At 38.0% G+C, this 27,674-nt stretch overlaps 1 long non-coding RNA gene across 2 annotated transcripts; it reads right to left on the reverse strand.

The window, feature by feature from the left end:
* Positions 1-3,789: 3,789 nt before the first annotated feature.
* Positions 3,790-5,059, reverse strand: LOC139354501 (uncharacterized). 2 transcript variants are annotated; one of them, XR_011605463.1, is made up of 3 exons: positions 4,842-5,059; positions 4,181-4,281; positions 3,790-3,983 (listed from the first exon to the last, which is right to left on the reverse strand). It is a non-coding gene; the product is annotated as an uncharacterized lncRNA (long non-coding RNA). The 2 variants fall into 2 exon arrangements; XR_011605462.1 differs by lacking the exon at positions 4,842-5,059 and adding an exon at positions 4,520-4,828.
* Between the last annotated feature and the right edge of the window lie 22,615 nt (positions 5,060-27,674).

Below are 27,674 nucleotides of genomic sequence, written 5' to 3' on the forward strand. Positions count from 1 at the left end.
CTTAACCAACTATAGTTCAGCAAAGGTGGAATTTGTCCAGTACAATTCTGACTGTTACAAAAATTACCTATCTCGTTGCAAGCGTGATTTCAATGTAATCCTAAGCTTTTTTATTCTTTCGTCAATTCTAAACGGAAATCTAACTGCTTCCCTCCTTCTCTTTTTCTCAATAATAATGTAGCATCTGATGATAATGATATTTCCAACTTATTAACAGACTTTTTTCAATCGACATATACGAAATGAAATAGTGTCATTAATAAAGATTATCCATACCCACTACCTCATTTGAACTCTATCTTCAAACCAGTGATTGATGTATCTGTTGTTCTTCAGAGTCTTAATACTCCTAAGCTCTCATTTTCACCGGGTCCTGGAAAAATACCAAATTGTATACTTAGGAATTGTTCATCTATTGTTCATCTTATCTTCCTCTTCCGTTAACATTGATATTTAATCTGTCCCTAAGTCAATGTAGATTTTCATCCATATGGAAGGAATCCTTTATTCTCCCATTGCTTAAAAAAGGGAACAAGTCCGATAGCTCAAACTACCGTGGTATTGCTAAACTCAGTTCTATTCCTAATCTTTTCGAAAAAAATATTACCTGTCAGTTGCAGCATCATTGCCGGTTTATTTTTTCACCTTGTCAGCATGGTTTCACTAGATGTCGCTCCACTTTTAAAAACCTACTTGAATTTACGTCTTTAATTACTAGAGGTTTTCTGACACATCATCAAAGTGATGTGACTTCTACCGATTTCTCTAAAGCTTTTGATTCAGTGAACCATAGGATTCTTATTTATAAATTGTCCCTTTTAGGTTTTCCACCCAATCTACTAGAGTGGATATTTTCCTACTCTTCTAATAGAACTCAAATGGTCTGTTTTAATAATAAAATTTTAAAAATAATTAATGTAACTTCTGGAATGCCACAGGGTAGCCACCTGAGACCTTTACTTTTTGGCTTAATGATTAATGATCTAGCTTATGTTATAAAATCATCAACTGTTTTAATGTATGCAGATGATGTCAAGCTATATTTGTCCATGTGTTTACCTAATTCATATTATGACCTTCAAATAGATCTTGATTGTTTGTATACGTGGTGCATGATTAAAAGGTTGAATTTGAACTATTCTAAATGTAACTTTATGACCTTTTATCGTTGTTATCCATCTCTGTATTCTTATTCTATCGAAAATAACGCCCTTGAACGTATTTTTTCTGTTCAGGATCTTGGCGTTTTATTTGATCATAAATTTAGTTTTAAAGACCATAAATCTACTATAGTTGACAAAGCCAGAAGTCTCCTGGCGTTTATGAAGCGTTGGTCAAGGGAGTTAGATGATCCATACACAACAAAGCCTTTGTATGTTTCTCTTGTTCGTCCGTCAATGGAATATTGCTCTTGTATATGGTCACCTAAAAATAGCTGTTACCAAAATATGATAGAGTCCGTTCAAAAACAATTCCATTTATTTGCTTTGAGAGGTTTAAAATGGCACACAGGAAGTCGATTGCCCTCTTATCATGCGAGGTTGCGCCTACTGGACTTACCAACCCTGCACCATCGTAGAAAGTATCATGGAGCTATGTTTTTGCATAAGTTAATTAATGGTGGTGTCGACTCTCCTTTCCTTCTTAGTTCCCTCAACTAGAATGAACCCTGTAGAACAGTTCGTCGTTTTCGTCCGTTGATAGCCCTAACGCGACTAATTATGATAAACTTATGTATTTTCTATCTCCCAATAATTTGTAAATTTCTATGTTACTAACCATTCTATGTGAGCATGTATTTTAAACTGTCTATTGTTATGTCGTCTTTTTCCATGTCCTCGATTTCGTTTACTTGCCCAAATCGGTTTAGGGTTCCGCGCGTAACAAGCATTGCTTGATGTCGTAAGAGCCACTTGTTTGTACTGACCATAGTGCATCAACGTCCAAGAATGTATGACACAGCCCTTGAGTATATTCTTGATGAGCTGTCGACCTCGTATTCTCCAAAATCGCTTACGTATTTGTGTCAATGTTGCGTTTATGCCGCTGTGTTGCAGCTGCTGGTGAGCGTCCCTTACCAATAGATAGATTTTTGTCAGTAAAACTGGGCTAGTTAATTCCCCAAATTCACTATTAAGTGTCTGTTTATCCTTATAATTCCATCACTCATATAATGTTTTAAGGTTATAATCTTTGATTGTTTAGGAACATTTTTATCCCTCACCAACGCTGCTAATTCAGCTCCAAATTCCTTTTGCTGTACATATTGTATCCAATAACGCTCCACTCCTTGAAGGTCTTCCTCAGTTATTTTTTGAATATCCTCATTGCTTATGTTACCCTTATCATTGATAGGGCGCAGCACCAGCGCCGTGACTCTAAGTGTCTCCATGAGTGTTCCATAACGCTGTAAAGGAAACACTGGTTCGCTCTCCTCTTTGATAATGTTCACTTCGCTCTAAGTCGTGACTGCCAATATAGATTTCTCGTTAGGTAAAGTGGCGACTGTTAACGGCCAGCTGCTGCTGCACGCCGATAACCAAGGGGGTCAATCATATACATTCATTATTTTGTTGATCTCGCTGACCTTAGCTTTGAGAACGATGTGGAATCTGTCCACATAAAAACAAGATACTTAGCCAATCTGGCGGCCACTAGTGCAGCGGTCAGCTCCAGCCTACGCAATGTGTGTGAACTTCCCTCCTTTATGGGGCTCACTAGGTTTTTATAGTACTTATGTACTTTACCGTCGACTCCAGATTCACGCTTAGTTCATCGGTTATAGTGTTTCACTTCACTCCAAGCACCTTTTGCTCTATTAGCTTCTGCGAATACTTCTCTTATTTTAAAGTCGTTGGAGTTCCATTTACATAGATTAAAGCTGGCTTTTTGCATTAACATTTTCGCTGATTTGTATAACTCGTCTCGATAAGCCTCGTTTATCGCTATTTGAAGGAACGCCTTTTTAATGTCAGCAACGATCGCAATTTTCTGGCAACGAATTCTTATTAGAATTGCAGTTAAATCAGTAAGTAAATTGATACCAGAATCAAGATGGTCATTTAGGGACGCTGTGTTGTTGTTTTCGCTCGAAGAGGTATCAAAGACAATACGCATTTTTGTTGTGTCTTTGTCATCTCTATAAACTGGGCGATGAGGCATTTAGTATGGCTTACTGTTGCTGGAAATTTATAACGCTAACTCCGCAATGCCATCGGTCAATAACTCCCTCATACCTTTTTCGTTCTCGATCATTTTGTCGTAATTCCACATTAACTTGTTGGTCAGGTTACTCAGTCGTGACATCGCTACGTTATTGTTGTCACTTAAATCATCTTTTGTTATTCTCCAGGGCATCTCTGCGGCATATCTGCCGTTCCCGATGTTTAACTTCCCTGCAGTACCATTCAGCGCTTATTGAGCACTCAATCACTGCAAAAAGCTCATCACTCAGCGCTCAATGAGCGCACAATTTGTATGGAGCTATGTGCTGAAATTAACATAGGCATGTCCTAGGGTTCATCAGTGCTCAAAAAATAGCACTCATTGAGCGCTTTTTTGAGCACCCTCTTGAGCGCTCGATTGAGCAGCTGAAAAAGCACACGTTCAGCACATGTTGAGCGCTCGATTGAGCAGCTGAAAAAGCACACGTTCAGCACATGTTGAGCGCTCGATTGAGCAGCGATAAAAGCACACATTCAGCACACGTTGAGCGCTCATTCAAGCAGCGAAAAAGCGCACTTTCAGCGCACGTTGAGCGCTTAGCAGCAAAAAAAATTTCAGTTGTAATTTTTATTTTTATTTGTTTATTTTAAAAATTGAGCTCGGGGGTTTCCGGTGTTATCGGGGTCGCTGGCACCTCCTCCTCAGCATCTGGTGCCGGCGTTGCCTTTTTTTGGTTCAACTCAAGTTTTTAACGCACCGCATTGCCTTCTGCAGCGCCTTTTCGGGAGGCTCCGAGGGATCGACCAGGGCGATTGCATCTAGTATTAGAAAAAAATTAGTTTTAAAAATAAAACAAGACGAGAATAAAAACGAGTGACCGAAAGTAATCGTTATTTGTAAGATTTATTTATAATAAAAGAAATGTTATCTTTGGCATTCAATGTAAAAATCCCAGAAGTCTTTTAAAAATTAAACTTACAAACAATAGTTACTTTCAGCCTCAATAAAAACTTACTTAATAAGTAAGTTGTGGGACAGAACAAGTTCCTCGGATAATATGCTTAAGATGGAACGATTTAGCCTTCCATTTTTTTATAGATTTACCTTCAGCCTTGTCTAAAAATATAAGAAAATGCAAAAAATATCGAGAAGAAATTAGCAAACTTTTGTTTTCGGTCACTTGATTTATTTTATTTTGTTGTAAACAATTATTACGAAAAATAAACCACACATTATTTATGTATTTTATATTATTTATTAAAACATTTATTTATTTTGCAGATGCGGAAAAAAAATAACACTTTTCCAGGAACTGAAAATTGGAGATGTTTGAGATTTTTATTTAAATACGTACACAAAAGTAAGAATTGTTGTTAAATGTTATTAATATTCATTTTTATCGAATTTTAACCACAAATATAAGTTTTAAAAACAAACATCTCTTATTTTTTGTCCCTAGAAACTTTGCACTCAATAAGATTTTTAAATTCTTTCACAGATTTGTTTATTATATGCACCATTTGTTGCTTTTCACGTCAAAAATTAATATTTTTCACAGCTATTTTTTTTCCGCCACGTGTTATTTTGGGAATCTTGTATTTCCCTTATTTTTAATATAGATTATCTTGTTTTTTACTCTCACTGTTTTCAATATTATTAGTCTGCGACAGACTTACCTGGGAATCGTTTCTTTTTCACTTTTAAGGCACTAATTTAATTTAATTTAGTAAATTGCTGGTATTTTTGCTTCAACTTCTAACTCCTTCACTAAAGTAAACGCAAGTGAAAAGACGAAAAAAGGCGCGTGCCTTCCAGAAAAACAACAAGCAACAACAACAAAGGTTCCGCTAAGCCGTTGTTGTTTTTTTTGCATGTCCCGTTTGGTCTATGCATCTTGCACATAAAAGCAGGGTATTTATAGACATATCCGACTATGCAAATCGGTTTATAAAAATCTATTCTTAAAACTTCACATATTATTAAATAATATTAAAAAACCTATAAATTTTTTTAAGAAATACAAATATTTGAAAACAGAAACCTATTATTTTAAATGGTTGTTTTATCATTTACGAACAAATGTTGCATTATTCAAAAGGCAAGGGTGCACAAAAGTCTATATATTTTAGTTGCTGGGCCTCCTTCCCATCACACGCACTTTTCCGTCTGAGACATGGCGAGAGAGGGAGAGCCCAAAATTACTTTTTGTGCGTTCTCTTTGCGGACCCGACTGAGAGCGCGTCGCTTTGCCGCCGTTGCGCTCAGCTCTGCCGGCGTCGCTGGCTTCTCTGCCGACGTCGCAGTCGGCTTCGTGATGATTGGGCGCTTAACAAAATTGTGGAACTGCAGGGTAGCCACTAGATTTGTGTCGATATTTTCTCTGCTGTCGTAGTTTAATTTTTAATAATTATCTGGCCCAATGAGCATATGTATGCTTTTGAACAACTCGACGCCTTTAACCGCTCTGTCCGCTATGTTTTGGTTCGTTTGTTTTGACACGAGTGGATCAGGCAAAATATCCCTGCAGTACCATTCAGCGCCTATTGAGCACTCAATCACTGCAAAAATCACTGAGCGCTCAATGAGCGCGCAATTTCTATGAAAATGAGTGCTTAAATTAACATAGGCATGTCCTAGGGTTCATCAGTGCTCATAAAACAGCACGTATTCGGCGCTTTTTTGAGCACCCTTTTCAGCGCTTTTTTGAAAAAGCACACGTTTAGCACATGTTGAGCGCTCGATTAAGCAGCGGAAAAAGCACACATTCAGCACACGTTGAGCGCTCGTGTAAGCAGCAAAAAATCACATGTTAGGCACCTTTTCATCGCGTAGCAGCAAATATATTTGAATTTCGAATTTAATTTTATCAAAATCGGACGACTATATCATATAGCTGCCATAGGAACGATCGGAAAATTGGTAGAAAAATAATATGAAACAAATTATAGCTTCGGTGTTTTTTAACATATAACCTCCTACGCTTGGAAATAACATTTTTTAATTAGTTCTGAATTTCGAATTTAATTTTATCAAAATCGGACGACTATATCATACAGCTGCCATAGGAACGATCGGGAAATTGGTAGGAAAATAATATGAAACAAATTATAGCTTCGGTGTTTTTTGACATATTATCTTATACTATTGGGAATATCATTTTTTGTGTTTTTAAATTTAATAATTATAGCTGCAAGGGTATATAAGCTTCGGCTTGCCGAAGCTAACTTTCTTTCTTGTTTTTTATATATTTGGATCTTTATTTTAAAATGTTTGCTCGGGGGTTCCCGGTCCTAACGGAGTCGTTGGCACCTCCTCGCCAACATCTGGGGCCGGAGTTCCCTTTTTTTTGGTGCAGCTCAAATTTTTCACGCACCGCATTGCCTTCTGCAGCGCCTTTTTGGGATGATCCGAGGGCCAGAGCGATTGCATCTAGTATTAGTAGAAAAATTAGTTTTGAAAATAGAACGAGACGAGAATAAAAACAAGGAAGAACGCTATAGTCGAGTACCTCGACTATCAGATACCCGTTACTCAAAGGGAAATGGAGATATGCAAGCAGCAAAGCGAGATTAAAATGCGCCACCTACCGGCGGTAGACAGATTTAAGCGTTATGGGCGTTAGAGTGGGCGTGGCAAATTTATTTTTGGATCAATCGATAGGTATTGACGACACCAATACATTTCAGTTAAAATTTTTTATCTAGCATGCAAATTGTGGGCGTCACAGGTTTTCGCGGTTTGTGGGCGTTTAAGTGGGCGTGGCAAACTTTTTTTTAGGTCAATCGATAGGTATTGATGAGAACAATACATTTCAGTTAAAATTTTCTATCTAGCATCAAAACTGTAGAAGTTACAGTTTTGGGCGGTTTGTGGGCGTTAGAGTGGGCGTGGCAGTCTACTGAAACAAACTTGCGCTGCGTAAGAAGCTCAGGAATTTGCACGCCAAATCTCAATAGCCCAGCTCTTATAGTTTCCGAGATCTCAGCGTTCATCCGGACAGACAGACGGACTGACGGATATGGCAAGATCGACTCGGCTAGTGATCCTGATCAAGAATATATATACTTTATGGGATCGGAAACGCTTCCTTCTGCCGGTTACATACTTTCCGACGAATCTGGTATACCCTTTTACTCTACGAGTAACGGGTATAAACAGCTCCCTTTCAACGACTTCTTTGTAGGCGCCCTGCTCTGATTTAAATTCAAAAAGCTAAATTTCCTAATTAACTATCATAATGTTCGGGGGCTTTTCAGTAAACTCTCTACGCTTTTTATAAATAGTTAAATTTTTGAGGCAAATTGTGGGCGTCACAGGTTTTCGCGGTTTGTGGGCGTTTAAGTGGGCGTGGCAAACTTTTTTTTAGGTCAATCGATAGGTATTGATGAGAACAATACATTTCACTTAAAATTTTCTATCTAGCATCAAAACTGTAGGAGTTACAGTTTTGGGCGGTTTGTGGGCGTTAGAGTGGGCGTGGCAGTCTACTGAAACAAACTTGCGCTGCGTAAGAAGCTCAGGAATCTGTACGCCAAATCTCAATAGCCTAGCTCTCATAGTTTCCGAGATCTCAGCGTTCATCCGGACAGACAGACGGACAGACGGACAGACGGACATGGCTAGATCGACTCGGCTAGTGATCCTGATCAAGAATATATATACTTTATGGGGTCGGAAACGCTTCCTTCTGCCTGTTACATACTTTCCGACGAATCTAGTATACCCTTTTACTCAACGAGTAACGGGTATAAAAACGAGTGACCGAAAGTAATCGTTATTTGTAAGTTTAATTTATAATAAAGAAAATGTTATCTTTTGCATTTAAAGGAAATCACAGAAGTCTTTTAAAAATTAAACTTTTAAATAAACTTAAGCTTGAATTTTAAAAAAGAAGACAAGAAATTCGGAAATTTTTGTTCTCGGTCACTTGATTTTTTATTCTTTTTTGTAAAAAATTATAAAGAACAAGGAAGAACGCTATAGTCGAGTACCTCGACTATCAGATACCCGTTACTCAGCTAAATAGAGATATGCAAGCAGCAAAGCGAGATTAAAATGCGCCACCTACCGGCGGAATACAGATTTAAGCGTATGGGCGTTAGAGTGGGCGTGGCAAATTTTTTTTTGGATCAATCGATAGGTATTGATGAGACCAATACATTTCAGTTGAAATTTTTTATCTAGCATGAAAATTGTGGGCGTCACAGGTTTTCGCGGTTTGTGGGCGTTAAAGTGGGCGTGGCAAACTTTTTTTTGGGTCAATCGATAGGTATTGATGAGAACAATACATTTCAGTTAAAATTTTCTATCTGGCATCAAAACTGTAGGAGCCACAGTTTTGGGCGCTTTGTGGGCGTTAGAGTGGGCGTGGCACTCTGCTGAAACAAACTTGCGCTGCGTAAGAAGCTCAGGAATCTGCACGCCAAATCTCAATAGCCTAGCTCCCATAGTTTCCGAGATCTCAGCGTTCATCCGGACGGACAGACAGACGGACAGACGGACATGGCTAGATCGACTCGGCTAGTGATCCTGATCAAGAATATATATACTTTATGGGGTCGGAAACGCTTCCTTCTGCCTGTTACATACTTTCCGACGAATCTAGTATACCCTTTTACTCTACGAGTAACGGGTATAAAAATATACCACACCTTATTTAAAAAGCTTTGTATTATTTAAGAAAAATTTTTTTATTTTGCATTTGCGGGAAACTAACACTTGTCCAGGGACTAAAAATTGAGACTTTTACTTAAATAGCCATGTTTGTTTACGTACGCAATAGTAAAAACTGTAGTTTAAGGTTATTATTATTCATTTTTAACTAATTTTAACCACAAACATAAGTTTTAACAAGGAAGAACGCTATAGTCGAGTACCTCGACTACCAGATACCCGTTACTCAGCTAAATGGAGATATACAAGCAGCAAGATTATACAAGATATACGAGATTAAAATGCGCCACCTACCGGCGGTAGACAGACTTAAGTGTTATGGGCGTTAGAGTGGGCGTGGCAAATTTTTTTTTGATCAATCGATAGGTATTGACGAGACCAATACATTTCAGTCAAAATGTTTTATCTAGCATGAAATTTGTGGGCGTCACAGGTTTGGGCGGTTTGTGGGCGTTAAAGTGGGCGTGGCAAACTTTTTTTTAGGTCAAGCGATAGGTATTGATGAGAACAATACATTTCAGTTAAACTTCTTTTATCCTAGCATCAAAACTGTAGGAGGCACAGTTTTGGGCGGTTTGTGGGCGTTAGAGTGGGCGTGGCACTCTGCTGAAACAAACTTGCGCTGCATAAGAAGCTTAGGAATTTGCACGCCAAATCTCAATAGCCCAGCTCTTATAGTTTCCGAGATCTCAGCGTTCATCCGGACAGACAGACGGACTGACGGATATGGCAAGATCGACTCGGCTAGTGATCCTGATCAAGAATATATATACTTTATGGGATCGGAAACGCTTCCTTCTGCCGGTTACATACTTTCCGACGAATCTGGTATACCCTTTTACTCTACGAGTAACGGGTATAAACAGCTCCCTTTCAAAGACTTCTTTGTAGGCGCCCTGCTCTGATTTAAATTCAAAAAGCTAAATTTCCTAATTAACTATCATAATGTTCGGGGGCTTTTCAGTAAACTCTCTACGCTTTTTATAAATAGTTAAATTTTTGAGGCCAATATTATTGTACCATTCGTACACGATAGTGAGATTTTGTCTAATAACTTTTTTGTTTATCGGAAAGATCGTCAGACCCGTCGTGGTGGAGGCGTTCTTATTCGAGTCAAATCCAATTTAACTTCTGAGTTTGTTGATTTTTCTGAATCATCAGGTATTGAATTTATTTCCGTAAAATTATCTTTCCCAAAAAGTAACATTGACAATGATTCTTAGGATGCAAAATGATTTTATTGATGGTGCTATCTTTGCAGCAAGTTGAGAGGATTCCAATTCATATTGGTCGTCTTCTTGACTTAATCTTTTTTTTTGATTCAGCTCTGTATTAATGGATTTTTTTAATAATCATAGGCCTGCAATAAATGTACAGCCAAGTTTGTGTTTTAAGAGGACTGATTACGGCAGACTAGTGGAATCTTTATCGACAGTAAGCTGGTCCTTTCTAGTTGACCTTCCTGTTGATGATGCAGTTAGGTACTTTTATGAGGTCCTTTACCGTCTATTTGATGAACATGTCCCTCTTTCCTCCATGAAGAATTCTTACAGCTCTCCATGTTTTACCCGTCAACTTTCTTATCTAAAGAATAAAAAAACCAGACTATTTAAACGGTTTAAAATATTCGGCTTACAGACTTAACCAAATATAGTTCAGCTAAGGTGGAATTTGTCCAGTACAATTCTGACTGTTACAAAAATTACCTATCTCGTTGCAAGCGTGATTTCAAAAGTAATCCTAAGCTTTTTTATTCTTTCGTCAATTCTAAACGGAAATCTAACTGCTTCCCTCCTTCTCTTTTTCTCAATAATAATGTAGCATCTGATGATAATGATATTTCCAACTTATTAGCAGACTTTTTTCAATCGACATATACGAAATGAAATAGTGTCATTAATAAAGATTATCCATACCCACTACCTCATTTGAACTCTATCTTCAAACCAGTGATTGATGTATCTGTTGTTCTTCAGAGTCTTAATACTCCTAAGCTCTCATTTTCACCGGGTCCTGGCAGAATACCAAATTGTATACTTAGGAATTGTTCATCTATTGTTTTTTTTTTTAATTTTTTTAAAAAGGGTCAAAAAAACGGGTTTTGAATGAGAAGACCCCTTAAATAGAAAATTAGCAAATTTTTTCTTATTTTTAGAGGTATGTTATCTAAACTCCCAGACTATAAGGTTGGTGTAGTTTTACATTTGCTGCCATAGGAAAAATCAACTATTTTGTATATATTTCATAAATTTAAATATCTTCCCCCGTCTAATTCTCAAGCTGTACACCTACTAAAATAATATCATATCAAAAAATCATAAATTAAACAATCATATTGTAAGCCAATTTATTATATTGATATTTTCAAAGCTATTAACGAATTAATATTATTATAACAAATATTTATAATGTTTCTTCAAGTAAGTTGAGCACAGATTCAAGTAGCGTTGATTTATCCTTCTTTCCATGTTTTCTTTGCCCAGTTATAAATGGGTCCGACCGTAAAATGAGTGTGTTCAATATGTCTGTGTTTGTTGCAATCCGTGACATTTTTCGGCTGTGATACAATCTACATTTTTTTAATTCCTTATTATTAGACTCGGCAGCTTCTTCCGAAAGCTATCCGATTGACATGAGTGTATGCTCAATTACAGAAGATCCATGAACTAACACCTTATGGACTGTAGCTGTCAAACAGTACCATGGATACTCTTTTATCAATTCCTTAGCAGTATCGATGGCATATTCAATAAATTTGTCCAAATTTATTTTGTAAACAAAAATTTTAAAAGAAAAACGGAAAAGTAATTAGAATAATTTTAAGTAAAAGAAATAAACTGACAAATAGAAGCTGTAAACAATCACAAAAGACGAACACAAAGACACAACAAAAACAGAGACTCAAAAGACGACACAGGGGCTCCGCTGCAGCGCGCTGGCAAAATTTGACCTTGAAAAAATAAGAAGTCGTGTTAGCATATTAACGATTACAACTACATTCGCAACATTCCGCACCTAACTTTAACGATTTTAAAATCTTAAAACTCTGATAAATATAAAAAAAATCCTTGTTTGGAATCGTGTGGGATCACAACTAAAACTTTAGGTAAACAAATTTGAGACACACAAAACAGGTACAAACAAAGAGGTTTCACATATCAATTTAGATTTTATTAATTTCATATCAAGTTAGTATAAATTAATTTCATAAAGTAAAATAAATACCTTGAGCTTCAAAATCTATTTTGAATAAAATAAATTTATCAACTTGAACAGTTACCAGTCCGATTTGAAGTGCGCTTTTGCTTTGAAATATTTCACCACAGCTCCGATGCGCTGTTGAAATGAACACGTGTTCATGCTTTTGATTCTATTTTTAGAATGTACCGTTGGGTTTCCAGCGAAAACCGGTTTGCAAATTGAAAGATTGGACATTTTAGAGACAAGCTGTGTAAATTTAATTTAAATATTTTCAAATCGGTTTTTTTTGATTTTTGGCCTCTGACGGAACCACTGTGCAGTGGTAAAAAAATTTACGGGCATAAACTTTCAGCGCCTTAAATCTTGTATAGCGAAACCCGTGTGACTAAAGAGATTTTTGGCGAATAAGCATATTAACTTAACATTTATCAATTCTTAATTTTAAAGCTAAATAACGAGTAGCTGATAATCGAGACGTTCTCTTATGTTTTTTCTATAATCGTGGTTCCCTTTTGGTTGTTCCTTTTGTTTTGAGAGAGTGCGCGGACTACCAAAAGTGCGGTGAGAGAAGTAAGCAAAGCTAAGAGCGGGAGAACTTCAAGAGAATTTAATTTTAATTGTAAGTGATAATCAGATAATATAAAAAAAGAGAAGTCAAACGGAGAGGCTCAAAATAAATTGGGAAAAATCTAGAGATATACAACAAAGGCTTAATAAATAAATTAAGCATTAACTGACAGTGGTCAGAGATAAAAAAAAATTACCTGACAGTGGTTAGAGGGAGAGTGAGATAGAACAAGGAAGAACGCTATAGTCGAGTACCTCGACTATCAGATACCCGTTACTCAGCTAAATGGAGATATGCAAGCAGCAAAAGCGAGATTAAAATGCGCCACCTACCGGCGGTAGACAGATTTAAGCGTTATGGGCGTTAGAGTTGGCGTGGCAAATTTATTTTTGGATAAATCGATAGGTATTGACGACACCAATACATTTCAGTTAAAATTTTTTATGTAGCATGCAAATTGTGGGCGTCACAGGTTTTCGCGGTTTGTGGGCGTTTAAGTGGGCGTGGCAAACTTTTTTTTTAGGTCAATCGATAGGTATTGATGAGATCAATACATTTCAGTTAAAATTTTTTATCTAGCATCAAAACTGTTGGAGTTACAGTTTTGGGCGGTTTGTGGGCGTTAGAGTGGGCGTGGCAGTCTACTGAAACAAACTTGCGCTGCGTAAGAAGCTCAGGAATCTGTACGCCAAATCTCAATAGCCTAGCTCTCATAGTTTCCGAGATCTCAGCGTTCATCCGGACAGACGGACAGACGGACAGACGGTCAGACGGACAGACGGACAGACGGACAGACGGACATGGCTAGATCGACTCGGCTAGTGATCCTGATCAAGAATATATATACTTTATGGGGTCGGAAACGCTTCCTTTTGCCTGTTACATACTTTCCGACGAATCTAGTATACCCTTTTACTCTACGAGTAACGGGTATAACAAGGAAGAACGCTATAGTCGAGTACCTCGACTATCAGATACCCGTTACTCAAAGGGAAATGGAGATATGCAAGCAGCAAAGCGAGATTAAAATGCGCCACCTACCGGCGGTAGACAGATTTAAGCGTTGTGGGCGTTAGAGTGGGCGTGGAAAATTTATTTTTGGATCAATCGATAGGTATTGACGACACCAATACATTTCAGTTAAAATTTCTTATCTAGCATGTAAATTGTGGGCGTCACAGGTTTTCGCGGTTTGTGGGCGTTTAAGTGGGCGTGGCAAACTTTTTTTTAGGTCAATCGATAGGTATTGTTGAGAATAATACATTTCAGTTAAAATTTTCTATCTAGCATCAAAACTGTAGGAGTTACAGTTTTGGGCGGTTTGTGGGCGTTAGAGTGGGCGTGGCAGTCTACTGAAACAAACTTGCGCTGCGTAAGAAGCTCAGGAATCTGTACGCCAAATCTCAATAGCCTAGCTCTCATAGTTTCCGAGATCTCAGCGTTCATCCGGACAGACGGACAGACGGACAGACGGTCAGACGGACAGACGGACAGACGGACAGACGGACATGGCTAGATCGACTCGGCTAGTGATCCTGATCAAGAATATATATACTTTATGGGGTCGGAAACGCTTCCTTCTGCCTGTTACATACTTTCCGACGAATCTAGTATACCCTTTTACTCTACGAGTAACGGGTATAACTATAGGTAAACAAATTTGAGACATACAAAACAGGTACAAACAAAGAGGTTTCACATATCAAGTTAGAGTTTATTAATTTCATATCAAGTTAGTATAAATTAATTTCATAAAGAAAAATAAATACCTTGAGCTTCAAAATCCATTTTGAATAATATAAATTTATCAACTTGAACAGTTACCAGTCCGATTTGAAGTGCGCTTTTGCTTTGAAATGAACACGTGTTCATGCTTTTGATTCTATTTATAGAATGTACCGTTGGGTTTCCAGCGAAAACCGGTTTGCAAATTGGAAGATTGCACATTTTAGAGACAAACTGTGTAAATTTAATTTAAATATTTTCAAATCGGTTTTTTTGATTTTTGGCCTCTGACGGAACCACTGTGCATCGGCAAAGCAGCACAACAGGGACCAACCGGTCTAATACGAGCAAGGAAGAACGCTATAGAAGAGTACCCCGACTATCAGACACCCGCCACCTACCGGCGGTAGACAGATTTAAGCGTTATGGGCGTTAGAGTGAGCGTGGCAAACTTTTGGATCAATCGATAGGTATTGACGAGACCAATACATTTCAGTAAAGATTTTTTATCTAGCATGAAAATTGTGGGCGTCACAGGTTGTGGCGGTTTGTGGGCGTTTAAGTGGGCGTGGCAAACTTTTTATTTGGTCAATCGATAGGTTTAGATGAGAGCAATAAAATTTTTTTTAAAATTTTTATTCTAGCTTCAAAACTGTAGGAGCCACAGTTTTAGGAGGTTTGTGGGCGTTAGAGTGGGCGTGGCACATTGCTGAAACAAACTTGCGCTGCGTCTTACGCTCAGGAATTTGCACGACAAATCTCAATAGCCTAGCTCTTATAGTTTCCGAGATCCCAGCGTTCATCCGGACAGACAGACAGACGGACATGGCTAGATCGACTCGACTAGTGATCCTGATCAAGAATATATATACTTTATGGGGTCGGAAACGCTTCCTTCTGCTTGTTACTGTACCCTTTCACTATACGAGTAACGGGTATAAAAAGAGTCTTACCCCAAGGAGTAAATGGGCTTTCTCCTAAGGAACCCACCTCAGATAAAAATATCTGAAAACGAAGGGAGACGAGCAGCAACAACTTGGGCAGTACTTCAGCTGTCGTAATGAACATCTTATTTTTCCCAAGGTCATTCTACATCAGCCGTCAACCCCAGCCAATTATTGACGTCCTCAATAAGGAAACCTTTGGCAATATCGTGCGCGCCCTTAGCCTAGCGGTGTAAAAAAGATACCAACCGTCTAGATGAAAACTAACTTGATGAAAAAACAAGGGAGAACGCTAAAATCAAGTGACCATTATTCAGCTGTGGGCGCCACAGCTTTGGATTTTAAATACAGCTCAGCTAAAATTATTATTCTTGTTTCAAAACTGGGGACGGTTTATGGTCGTTAGAGTACCCTTTTACTTTACGTAACGGGTAAAAATACGTGCTGACATAACCGATCTCGCGGGCTAATAAAAGATATTAGCCGGCTGGTTCACAACTTACTTAATAAAGAAAATTTTAATTTAAGCTTACAACTGCAATTGAAGACTACATTCAAGGAATATCATCCAATAGGTACCAAATATAGACAACGAGGGAACTATCAAAACAGGCTCATCCGAACGAGGATCCACCATTATAGACAATGGCCCCTTGCAGCTTATTGAAGTACATAATGCAAGAAAATTAGCAAGAGAAGCTTACTTAACTTATCGCAACCTTACGGACCACAGGAATTATAAATTGATACGGAAACTTACGCAAAAAACATTCAAGGTTCTTTGCAGGTTTCCAAAATGGTAGATCAACTTCTACGAGGTCACAATTTTAGTCCCCACGGTCCTGCTGCACTATGGGTCGCTGAAAATGTAGTCCTGCGACAACAAGAAAATCTTTTGGCCAATTTCGTTGGTTAACGTTGTAATTATGATTAATATTATGATTAGTCTAAATAAAACCTATTTGTCAGTCTTAATCCAAACCACAAAACTAGCTGGGCTATCGGCTGTGATACAATCTACATTTTTTTAATTCCTTATTATTAGACTCGGCAGCTTCTTCCGAAAGCTATCCGATTGACATGAGTGTATGCTCAATTACAGAAGATCCATGAACTAACACCTTATGGACTGTAGCTGTCAAACAGTACCATGGATACTCTTTTATCAATTCCTTAGCAGTATCGATGGCATATTCAATAAATTTGTCCAAATTTATTTTGTAAACAAAAATTTTAAAAGAAAAACGGAAAAGTAATTAGAATAATTTTAAGTAAAAGAAATAAACTGACAAATAGAAGCTGTAAACAATCACAAAAGACGAACACAAAGACACAACAAAAACAGAGACTCAAAAGACGACAGCGCGCTGGCAAAATTTGACCTTGAAAAAATAAGAAGTCGTGTTAGCATATTAACGATTACAACTACATTCGCAACATTCCGCACCTTACTTTAACGATTTTAAAATCTTAAAACTCTGATAAATATAAAAAAAAAGTCCTTGTTTGGAATCGTGTGGGATCACAACTAAAACAAGGAAGAACGCTATAGTCGAGTACCTCGACTATCAGATACCCGTTACTCAAAGGGAAATGGAGATATGCAAGCAGCAAAGCGAGATTAAAATGCGCCACCTACCGGCGGTAGACAGATTTAAGCGTTGTGGGCGTTAGAGTGGGCGTGGAAAATTTATTTTTGGATCAATCGATAGGTATTGACGACACCAATACATTTCAGTTAAAATTTCTTATCTAGCATGTAAATTGTGGGCGTCACAGGTTTTCGCGGTTTGTGGGCGTTTAAGTAGGCGTGGCAAACTTTTTTTTAGGTCAATCGATAGGTATTGTTGAGAATAATACATTTCAGTTAAAATTTTCTATCTAGCATCAAAACTGTAGGAGTTACAGTTTTGGGCGGTTTGTGGGCGTTAGAGTGGGCGTGGCAGTCTACTGAAACAAACTTGCGCTGCGTAAGAAGCTCAGGAATCTGTACGCCAAATCTCAATAGCCTAGCTCTCATAGTTTCCGAGATCTCAGCGTTCATCCGGACAGACGGTCAGACGGACAGACGGACAGACGGACAGACGGACATGGCTAGATCGACTCGGCTAGTGATCCTGATCAAGAATATATATACTTTATGGGGTCGGAAACGCTTCCTTCTGCCTGTTACATACTTTCCGACGAATCTAGTATACCCTTTTACTCTACGAGTAACGGGTATAACTATAGGTAAACAAATTTGAGACATACAAAACAGGTACAAACAAAGAGGTTTCACATATCAAGTTAGAGTTTATTAATTTCATATCAAGTTAGTATAAATTAATTTCATAAAGAACAAGGAAGAACGCTATAGTCGAGTACCTCGACTATCAGATACCCGTTACTCAGCTAAATGGAGATATGCAAGCAGCAAAGCGAGATTAAAATGCGCCACCTACCGGCGGTATACAGATTTAAGCGTTATGGGCGTTAGAGTGGGCGTGGCAAATTTTTTTTTTGGACCAATCGATAGGTATTGTCGAGACCAATACATTTCAGTTAAAATTTTTTATCTAGCATAACAATTTTGGGCGTCACAGGTTTTCGCGGTTTGTGGGAGTTAGAGTGGGCGTGGCAAATTTCTTTTTGGATCAATCGATAGGTATTGACGAGACCAATACATTTCAGTTAAAATTTTTTATCTAGCATGAAAATTGTGGGCGTCACAGGTTTTCGCGGTTTGTAGGCGTTAAAGTGGGCGTGGCAAACTTTTTTTTGGATCAATCGATAGGTATTGATGAGAACAATACATTTCAGCTAAAATTTTTATTCTAGTATCAAAACTGTAGGAGCCACAGTTTTGGGCGGTTTGTGGGCGTTAGAGTGGGCGTGGCACTGTGCTGAAACAAACTTGCGCTGCGTAAGAAGCTCAGGAATCTGCACGCCAAATCTCAATAGCCTAGCTCCCATAGTTTCCGAGATCTCAGCGTTCATCCGGACGGACAGACAGACGGACAGACGGACAGACGGACAGACGTACATGGCTAGATCGACTCGGCTAGTGATCCTGATCAAGAATATATATACTTTATGGGGTCGGAAACGCTTCCTTCTGCCTGTTACATACTTTCCGACGAATCTAGTATACCCTTTTACTCTACGAGTAACGGGTATAAAAATAAATACCTTGAGCTTCAAAATCCATTTTGAATAATATAAATTTATCAACTTGAACAGTTACCAGTCCGATTTGAAGTGCGCTTTTGCTTTGAAATGAACACGTGTTCATGCTTTTGATTCTATTTATAGAATGTACCGTTGGGTTTCCAGCGAAAACCGGTTTGCAAATTGGAAGATTGCACATTTTAGAGACAAACTGTGTAAATTTAATTTAAATATTTTCAAATCGGTTTTTTTGATTTTTGGCCTCTGACGGAACCACTGTGCATCGGCAAAGCAGCACAACAGGGACCAACCGGTCTAATACGAGCAAGGAAGAACGCTATAGAAGAGTACCCCGACTATCAGACACCCGCCACCTACCGGCGGTAGACAGATTTAAGCGTTATGGGCGTTAAGGTGAGCGTGGCAAACTTTTGGATCAATCGATAGGTATTGACGAGACCAATACATTTCAGTAAAGATTTTTTATCTAGCATGAAAATTGTGGGCGTCACAGGTTGTGGCGGTTTGTGGGCGTTTAAGTGGGCGTGGCAAACTTTTTATTTGGTCAATCGATAGGTTTAGATGAGAGCAATAAAATTTTTTTTAAAATTTTTATTCTAGCTTCAAAACTGTAGGAGCCACAGTTTTAGGAGGTTTGTGGGCGTTAGAGTGGGCGTGGCACATTGCTGAAACAAACTTGCGCTGCGTCTTACGCTCAGGAATTTGCACGACAAATCTCAATAGCCTAGCTCTTATAGTTTCCGAGATCCCAGCGTTCATCCGGACAGACAGACAGACGGACATGGCTAGATCGACTCGACTAGTGATCCTGATCAAGAATATATATACTTTATGGGGTCGGAAACGCTTCCTTCTGCTTGTTACTGTACCCTTTCACGAGTAACGGGTATAAAAAGAGTCTTACCCCAAGGAGTAAATGGGCTTTCTCCTAAGGAACCCACCTCAGATAAAAATATCTGAAAACGAAGGGAGACGAGCAGCAACAACTTGGGCAGTACTTCAGCTGTCGTAATGAACATCTTATTTTTCCCAAGGTCATTCTACATCAGCCGTCAACCCCAGCCAATTATTGACGTCCTCAATAAGGAAACCTTTGGCAATATCGTGCGCGCCCTTAGCCTAGCGGTGTAAAAAAGATACCAACCGTCTAGATGAAAACTAACTTGATGAAAAAACAAGGGAGAACGCTAAAATCAAGTGACCATTATTCAGCTGTGGGCGCCACAGCTTTGGATTTTAAATACAGCTCAGCTAAAATTATTATTCTTGTTTCAAAACTGGGGACGGTTTATGGTCGTTAGAGTACCCTTTTACTTTACGTAACGGGTAAAAATACGTGCTGACATAACCGATCTCGCGGGCTAATAAAAGATATTAGCCGGCTGGTTCACAACTTACTTAATAAAGAAAATTTTAATATAAGCTTACAACTGCAATTGAAGACTACATTCAAGGAATATCATCCAATAGGTACCAAAAATAGACAACGAGGGAACTATCAAAACAGGCTCATCCGAACGAGGATCCACCATTATAGACAATGGCCCCTTGCAGCTTATTGAAGTACATAATGCAAGAAAATTAGCAAGAGAAGCTTACTTAACTTATCGCAACCTTACGGACCACAGGAATTATAAATTGATACGGAAACTTACGCAAAAAACATTCAAGGTTCTTTGCAGGTTTCCAAAATGGTAGATCAACTTCTACGAGGTCACAATTTTAGTCCCCACGGTCCTGCTGCACTATGGGTCGCTGAAAATGTAGTCCTGCGACAACAAGAAAATCTTTTGGCCAATTTCGTTGGTTAACGTTGTAATTATGATTAATATTATGATTAGTCTAAATAAAACCTATTTGTCAGTCTTAATCCAAACCACAAAACTAGCTGGGCCTTACACGCAGTCTTCTCCATCAATTCGGCCAACGAGTGACACATATCGCACCGTACCCATCAATTCTGGGGAGAACGCTTGCTACCAATGTGGCTAGTTTAACGTTTTCTTTTCAGAAATTCCCGTAGAGGTAGAGATACACCCTGTTAAGTCAGATGTTCCAGATGGAAAATGGTGCTTAAAATTTGAGCTATAAACTAAACCAAGTGATGTATTTGGATTGGATAAAAGGAATGGTGTTATATCCTACGTGCTTGTGAGTTTCAACGGTAAAAATCAAACGCTTTGTTCTTACAATTAAGTGTTAAAAAGAGTGTCTTAACATACATAAAAAAACAAGAAACATCGCTACAGTCGATGCCTTTGACCATCAAATACCCGTTACTCAGCTAAGATGACTGCGAGGGAAGTGAAGATATGCAGCAATGCGAAGATAAGCGAAGTGAAGATATGTCAATACCATCATTTGCAATACTTGTTAGAGGATAGTCTAATTTGGATAATTTTTAACATGACACATTTTGATAATCAAAACCATATCTCACTTTATACTTTTACAAAATCTTAAAAAAAGTTGGTGGTAGACAGCTTTTAGCGTGCCTATGGGCGTATGGGCGTATACCCTTTTATTCCACGAGTAACGGGTATTGCTACATTTCAAATAGAGTAAATAGAGCAAGTCCAGCGCACTCCACTTCTGAAAACTCTTGAGAGTTGTAGAGTACTTAACTTTTGTCAAAATGTGTATGGTAAGAGTCGCCACTTATTGCCCCTCTATCTGTATTCAGAATAAAACACCACTTAACAAGGTAAAGGGTAGTGACGATCGCACCTTCAACATACAAAAAATTTGATTTTAAAATTTGGGACGAAAAGTGCTTGTGCATTCGACTAAATAAATACACTTTCTGAAATGTTTTCATTCTACTCGCTTCAGGAAAATATCTCAGCTTCTCGCATACAAAGGCATATACTATTGCAGCGTGCCAAATCAGAAAATTTTAGAAAGTGTATTTATTTAGTCGAAAGTTCAAAATTTTAGAAAGTGTATTTATTTAGTCGAAAGTTCAAGCATTTTTCGTCCCAAAATTTAATATATTGGCCAAAGAGCTAGTGAGATGGCATGGAGGACGCCGAGCTGAAGGCTACCGAACGGGCCGCAGGTTGCGGATAGCAAGCGCCCATGTTCTCCAGGGTACCTATGAATAAGCGTGAAAGTTGGTACGGCCCGTCAACCGCTAAGCCCCAACATTAAGCGTAAATAAGTAGCCCCGGACAGTCAGCGGGTATCCACGTCGCGCTTGTGCTGCCGCCTCCGACAAAAACCTCACACTTACCCCCCTCCCCACACGCTAATCCTACCTCTTCCCTATCCCCCCAACATTCATCTCACAGAGAACAACGCAGCCGACTAGTCCCAAAACCCCATAGTGACCAGCCCAAACCTCCACCCAGCGTAGGAGCGGTTAACCAGCCAATCCAACCTGAGAGGCTTGCCAAGGCAGATTTTGTGGTAAGCACCAGGGCCAAGGAGTTCAAGAGGACACCACCTAACCAGGCAGGACCTCTTGAACGGAAGAAGGCGTTCCGCATCCTTAAACGGCAGGCCACCAACCCAAAAAAAAGAGAGGACCAAGCGTCTAAGGAGGATTACAAAAAAATCCTATAGGACATAGCCTGGACATAGGCGGTAATCCCAGACTTTGACATCGCTCTGACCACAAGCCAAAGCAACAAGCAAGAGAGGTCGAAAGAGAAAGCGCAACCGGCGAGTAAGAAGGCCAAGACAACCAACCGGAAGTGGACCGGCGTCATCGACCAAAACGATGAAAGACCCAGTGGGGTCTGGTTAGACGGGCACTTGAGACAGTGGCGTAGAAAGTCCTGTTCGAAAACGCAGGTCCGCCAACCGATTGCACAAATCGGCAGCACTTTACCAGGCTGTCATCACCATGGTTGACGAGGCCTACCCCTGGGCCAAGCTGACGGTTTGCGAGGCTGCAGACATCCCGTCTCGGCCGAGAGCGAGAGTGTGGCTGCCGTCTGAACCTTCTTAGCCTCCTGACAAGGTTCAACCCGAAGCTTCCAACAGAAGGTTGGAAACTGGTTAAGGTGGAGAAAACAGAGCGCGTCACAACGAACGTGGGGATCCTCCTTAACCAGGCATGTCTAGAACCCCCTTCTACGCGATATATGTATATTTTCTTTCTGTGTTCTATCGCGTTTCTATAGCGCAGAAGTTACTAAAAAGTGACTTCTGGACGACAGGCGATAGAAATATCTCCCAACAAATATAAAAAATCTCCTGATTTTTTATTAAGAACGACTCATGGAAATGGCGCAGTCGGTAGCATCTCTTTAAAAAATATTCTTGCGAAAAAACGAAGTCGGGAGCTTACTGATCAATTAAAAGGATATTTCTAAACTACTAGGATATCCAGATCAGAGCGTGGAAGTGCCCACAAGTAAGCAATTTAATCGACTAACTCGGAAGTGCACCTAAGAGATCCTCAAAAGAACCTAAGTGCAAATTAAAGGCACTGATAAAAAATAAATTATATATCAACCGACTATTGAATAAATCCAATTCGGTCAGTGATGAAGTTGAGTGGAATTTAATTAAACACAACAAAATGGACCAAGAACTACCAGCTCAAAGGCAACCACAAATTGGTGTGGCACCCAACCCATTGACGGAGCAAAACTTAAATCAGCTTTTGTCCCAGATCCGGAATATTCCAACGTTTGAAGGAGATCCATCTACCCTAGGAATGTTTTTCAGAAGAGTTAACTACCTTTTGCGTCTGAATCCTACAACCAATGATCGACAGACAAGCGTTATATTTGGAGCAATTGAACTTCAAATCACCGGTGATGCTCAGAGGATTCTGTAAGTTCTACAAGTCAACAACTGGCCAGATCTTAGAGCAGCCCTAATCGACGATTAAAAAACGCAAACTCCTGTGGAGGATTTATTAAGGCGATTATACAATACTAATTTTCAAGGAAACCTAAGAAAATTTTGTAATGAAATCGAGCTTAAGCACTTAGATATAAGCAACTAATTAGAACCTGAGAGAAATCCAAATGAATTAATATTGTACACAGAAGCAATGTTTAGGACTACAAAAAACCTAATACAACGAAAATTACCTGACAGAATTTTATGACATTAGCAAGAAGCGATATTTCAACAGTACTTAAACTGAAACAAGCGGCTCAGCAAGAAGGGCTATACGAAGAAAATGAAAATTTAAAACATTATAACATCAATATTAATAAAATTCAAAAGCATCAACAAACAAATTATACACGTAACCCCTACCCTTACACTAATTTGTACAACACCCAACAATTTAATCCTGGCCCAGCTCTTTCAATTCAACCACACCCCAACCAACCCCAAAGAATGGTTCCACAAAATTATAGGTTCCAATCGAATAACAGAAATAATACTTTTGACCAAAATAGGGGAAGTTACCAAGAGTTTCGAAGAAATTTTATTCAGGGACAGCAAAATAATACAATGAATCAAAGCCAACAGCCAAGTGGACGATCGGGCTCGGTACCCAACCAATCACAAAATAGAATCAGAGAAAGTAATAGAGGCCAATCAAGAATGCAAGTAGACGAAAATTATCAACAAAATGAGGAGTACAAAGAAGATGTTTATAATGAAAATGAAAATTTTCCAATGCAAGCCTCGGACCAATTAAATACATAGGAATAACTATAAATAATCATAATTATCGTTGCCTCGTCGATACCGGTTCATCAATTAACTTAATGAAAAAGAATTTTCTCAACGGGAGCATACATAAAGATCCGACAATTATACGGACTATGACAGTTGCACCTAATAGTTTATTTACTCAAGAACAAATATTTTATATTCACGTTTTTTCTTCTAATTATGACATACTACTAGGACGAAAGTTACTAGAGGGAAATCAGGCAAATATTGATTATATAAATAATCGCACTTTTATTAGTGGGCGCATTTTTTTACAAATAATTTTAAAAAATAAATGATTTCAAGGCATTGCTAAAATCAAAAAATTATACTGATGAAATGAATTATGCTGTTCAAAATGAATTAGCAGAGGGAAAAAAATATCGATTAGAACACTCAAATGAAGAAGAAAAAGTTAAATTATTAAAATTAATAAACCAATATAAATGCCTTCAATATCGTGATGGAGGAAATTTGACCTTTACGAATGTTGTTAGGCATGAAATAAAAACTCATCATGAAAATCCAATTTAACCTTTTTCATTTGAAAAAGAAGTAGAGTCTCAAATACAGGATATGTTAAACCAAGGAATAATTAGGCACAGCCAATCATCTTATTGCAGTCCATTGTGGATAGTACCAAAAAAGAAAGATGCTATAGGGGATAGACTATAGGGGCTTAAATGAGATCACTGTAAGTGATAAATTTCCTATTCCCAATATGGACGAAATACTAAACAGGCTAGGACGGTGTCAATATTTTACCACCATTAATTTGGCTAAAGGTTTCCACTAGATCGAAATGGACAACAATTCCATAAACAAAACAGCGCTTTCCACAATGTACGGACACTACGAGATCACACGAATGCCATTTGGATTTAAAAAGGCACCTGCAACTTTTCAGCGATGCAAGAACAATGTACTAAACGGTGTATACTTGGACGATATTATTGTTTTCTCTACGTCTCTTGACGAACACCTTACTTCATTAAAAATCGTTTTTAAAAAACTTAAAAACGCTAATCTAAAATTACAACTAGACAAATGTGAATTTTTGAAAAGAGAAACAGAATTTTTGGGACACATAGTTCGACCAAACGGTGTAATGCCAAACCCAAAAAAGGTTAAGGCAATCAATAAATTTTCAATTCCCAATACTAAAAAAGAAATAAAATCATTTCTTGGTCCTTGCGGTTATTACAGAATATTCATTCCAAACTTCGCAGACATTTCAAACCCTTTAACTAAATGTTTAAGAGCTGGTTCTAAAGTGACATTCAAAGATAATACATTTATTGCAACATTGCAACGATCCCATACTGATTTGTCCAGATTTTGAAAAAAAAATTTCAAATAACTACTGATGCTAGCAATCTTGCATTAGGATCAACCAATCAGTTACATTAGTAGAACTCTAAGTGCACATGAAGAAAACTATAGTACAATTGAAAAAGAATTATTAGCTATAGTATGGGCGACCAAAACCTTGAGACCCTATTTATTCCGAAGAAGATTTGAGATATTAAGTGACCATAAGCCGTTAGTCTGGCTAAACAATATCAAAGAACCTAATATGAAACTGCAAAGATGGAAGATAAGGTTAGGCGAATATGACTTCGAAATAAAATGTTTAGAAGGAAGACAAAACCACGTAGTCGATGCATTGTCAAGAATCAAAATTAACGAAGTATACTATGGAAGTAACAAAGCAACAGCACACAGCGCTGAAGACGATAATGAAAATTTAATAACAAATTACTGAAAAACCAATCAATCATTTCGCAAGACGGGTAGAAATGATACGAAGCAATACAGAAGGTGAAGAAAGAGAAAATTATTTTAAGAATGTCAAGGTTAAATAATGTTTCATGAATTAAACATTGAAAAAGCTAAGCAAATATTAATAAAACACTTTTGTACCAAGTCAAGTGCACTTTACATCGAACACGACTCTGATTTTGAAATCATTCAACAAGCTTTTAACTAACTAATGAACTACTACGAAAATTGTAAGAACAGTAATTAAATTACAGGACATAAAAACTTACTCTGAATTTAAAGAAATTATTGTCAGCAGCCACGAAAAACTATTGCACCCAGAAATTGAAAAAACGGTAAGGCTTTTCAAAGAAACCTATTATTATCCCGACTACCAGAATTTAATTCAGAATTCAATTAATGAGTGTAATGTTTGTAATTAAGCAAAAACGGAACATAGAAAAACATTGCTTTTATTAAAAACAACTCCAGAAACAGAATTTTGTAGGTAAATTTACGTCGCAGGTACTTACACGATCAAAAATCAAAATAACCTAACTTGTATTGATTTATACTCAAAATTTGGAACCGCGATTGAATTGAACGGAAAGGACTCGATGGAAGTTAAAAGAGGACTTTTGGAATATCACTGTGGACGGCAGTACACGTAGTGGCGAAGTGCGCAAGAGAGCGTGCGAAGACAACTACTATATATAAGCCGCAGAATTGAAAATCTGCCATTATGGTCCGATCATAACGAGTGATACACCAATCGAAAGGTATCACACTAACTAAGAAGATTGCATACCAAGACTTTCGGGAGAAAAAGCGGTGAAATTGTAAAAGTAAAAATATAGAAAATTGGAGCTGCTGGACACAGTGGGGATAAAAGCCCCCGGCTTAGCTAGTTGTATTCTTACTGAGAATACGCGTCGAATGAAACCTCATTTGTTGAAATCGGATGTTCCGTTCAAAAGTAATTCAAAAAACAAGATTTTCTTCTTCTTCCCAAAATGAAAATGTTTGTCCCTTTGTTTGTGGGTTTGTATGCAGCCCATCTTAGCTTTAGGGTATTGAAAACCCTATATGTGTATAAAGTACCTTGAAATAGGAAACGTTTGTTCTACGACTTTTGGAAAAACCCATTGGTTTAGCGGAAAATCAAAAAAAAGCCAGATTTAAAATTTAATTTTCTAAATACCCTTCATATGGTAAAGTTGTCATAATATAATAGATTTCGAGTTATGACAAAAAGTTAATTTTTAAAACCACATTTTGACTATTTTCTCAAAATTGAGTCGAACGATTTCTATTTAAATTTCAAATCATATAGCCCTTGAGATTCCTCAATTTTTGATGTGTAAAACTTTTTGCCCTAAAAATTACCGTTTGGAAGATATTAAGCGATAAAAAGTGCAACTCGTTTCAGCTCCGTATAAGAAATATTTCATACTCATTGGAATCAACAAGAAAAAAACCAATTTGATGAAAATTATTCTTATTTGATTTTTTCAAACGGAAAATCTGTTATGGTTTTAGGGTCCTTTAATTGCATGAAGCTAATCGAAATAGAAAACTTGATCTATTTGTTCTACCACTTTGGAAAAACCCGCTAGTTGAGCGGGAGATATAAGAAACGACAGGTTTCTCTTGGAATCTAAATCTATGCAGCCCTTGAGATTCCAAACTTGTGCTATTAAAATAGGTAATTGAAGCGATAAAACTTCTTATTAAAAAGTTTAATATTCATGGGGACGACTCCTAGTCATGGTATTGGGGTACTTAAACCCTTGTGAAAAAAAAAACTTCTGATATCAAACAAAAACACCTCTTAACGA

Source organism: Drosophila suzukii (assembly GCF_043229965.1).
Source record: "Drosophila suzukii chromosome 2 unlocalized genomic scaffold, CBGP_Dsuzu_IsoJpt1.0 scf_2c, whole genome shotgun sequence".
In the NCBI taxonomy this organism is placed as follows: Eukaryota; Metazoa; Arthropoda; class Insecta; order Diptera; family Drosophilidae; genus Drosophila; species Drosophila suzukii.